We start from the raw sequence: 2,135 nt of genomic DNA on the forward strand, positions 1-2,135 counted from the left end.
ACCCCCCCTCTCCTCCTCACCTCACCCCCCTCTCCTCCTCACCTCACCCCCCCCTCTCCTCACCTCACCCCCCCCTCTCCTCACCTCACCCCCCCCTCCTCACCTCACCCCCCCCTCCTCTCACCTCACCCCCCCTCCTCACCTCACCCCCCCTCCTCCTCACCTCACCCCCCCCTCCTCCTCCTCACCTCACCCCCCTCCTCACCTCACCCCCCCCTCCTCACCTCACCCCCTCTCCTCCTCACCTCACCCCCTCTCCTCCTCACCTCACCCCCCTCTCCTCCTCACCTCACCCCCCTCTCCTCCTCACCTCACCCCCCTCTCCTCCTCACCTCACCCCCTCTCCTCCTCACCTCACCCCCTCTCCTCCTCACCTCACCCCCTCTCCTCACCTCACCTCACCCCCCCTCCTCCTCCTCCTCACCTCACCCCCCCCCTCCTCCTCCTCACCTCACCCCCCCCTCCTCCTCCTCACCTCACCCCCCCCTCCTCCTCCTCACCTCACCCCCCCCTCCTCCTCCTCACCTCACCCCCCCCCTCCTCACCTCACCCCCCTCTCCTCACCTCACCCCCTCTCCTCACCTCACCCCCCCCCTCCTCACCTCACCCCCCCCTCTCCTCACCTCACCCCCCCCCCTCTCCTCACCTCACCCCCCCCCTCTCCTCACCTCACCCCCCCCTCTCCTCACCTCACCCCCCCCCTCTCCTCACCTCACCCCCCCCCTCTCCTCTCCTCACCCCCCCCCCCTCTCCTCACCCCCCCCCCCTCCCTCTCCTCACCCCCCCCCCTCTCCTCACCCCCCCCCTCTCCTCACCCCCCCCCCCTCTCCTCACCGCTCCCCCCCCTCCTCCTCACCCCCCCTCTCCTCTCCTCACCCCCCCTCCTCTCCTCACCCCCCCCCCTCTCCTCACCCCCCCTCCTCTCCTCACCCCCCCCTCCTCTCCTCACCCCCCCCCCCTCCTCTCCTCACCCCCCCCTCCTCTCCTCACCCCCCCCCCCTCCTCTCCTCACCCCCCCCCCTCCTCTCCTCACCCCCCCCCCTCTCCTCTCCTCACCCCCCCCCTCTCCTCTCCTCACCCCCCCCTCTCCTCTCCTCACCCCCCCCTCTCCTCTCCTCACCCCCCCCCTCTCCTCTCCTCACCCCCCCCTCTCCTCTCCTCACCCCCCCCTCTCCTCTCCTCACCCCCCCTCTCCTCTCCTCACCCCCCCCTCTCCTCTCCTCACCCCCCTCTCCTCTCCTCACCCCCCCCTCTCCTCTCCTCACCCCCCTCTCTCTCCTCACCCCCCTCTCCTCTCCTCACCCCCCCCCTCTCCTCTCCTCACCCCCCCCCTCTCCTCTCCTCACCCCCCCCCTCTCCTCTCCTCACCCCCCCCCTCTCCTCTCCTCACCCCCCCCCTCTCTCCTCTCCTCACCCCCCCCCTCTCCTCTCCTCACCCCCCCCCTCCTCTCCTCACCCCCCCCCTCTCCTCTCCTCACCCCCCCTCTCCTCTCCTCACCCCCCCCCTCTCCTCTCCTCACCCCCCCCTCTCCCTCACCCCCCCCCTCTCTCCCCTCTCTCTCACCCCCCCCCTCTCCTCACCTCACCCCCCCCCCCTCTCCTCACCTCACCCCCCCCCTCTCACTCACCTCACCCCACCCCCTCTCCTCACCATCACCACCCCCCCCTCATCCTCTCCTCACCCCCCCTCTCCTCTCCTCACCCCCTCTCACCCCCCTCACCTCACCCTCTCCTCACCTCACCCCCCCCTCTCCTCCTCACCTCACCCACAATTAAAAAGTACCTTCCCAAGTGTACTCACCGCTGCAATGTGGGAAACTTACCAGAATCTGAGAGGATATAACTTATCAGGAAAGGCCGGGGCTCTTCTCTCTAGAAATGATTGGTGTGAGCGTGTCCCAGCCTAATATAAGATATGCGATTTGAGAACCTTTCACTCACTCGCTCACCTGACGAAGGAGATAATCTCCGAAAGCTTGTGATTTTAAATAAAACCGTTGGACTATAACCTGGTGTGTAAAGATTCCTTACGTTTGTCCACCCCAGTCCTCACCGGCATCTCCACATCATAGAAAAGAGAAGGCCGAGGGGGGTTGGAGGTTTAGCTGATGGAGGTTTTTAAGATTTATGAAAGA

The 2,135-nt window shown here is 67.0% G+C and overlaps 1 protein-coding gene across 1 annotated transcript in view; it reads left to right on the forward strand.

The window, feature by feature from the left end:
* mrpl22 (mitochondrial ribosomal protein L22) overlaps positions 1 to 2,135 on the forward strand; it is a 19,839-nt gene that overhangs the window by 953 nt on the left and 16,751 nt on the right. The gene's annotated exons all lie outside the window — the stretch shown is intronic.

This window comes from Heptranchias perlo, chromosome 14 (genome assembly GCF_035084215.1).
Source record: "Heptranchias perlo isolate sHepPer1 chromosome 14, sHepPer1.hap1, whole genome shotgun sequence".
In the NCBI taxonomy this organism is placed as follows: domain Eukaryota; kingdom Metazoa; phylum Chordata; class Chondrichthyes; order Hexanchiformes; family Hexanchidae; genus Heptranchias; species Heptranchias perlo.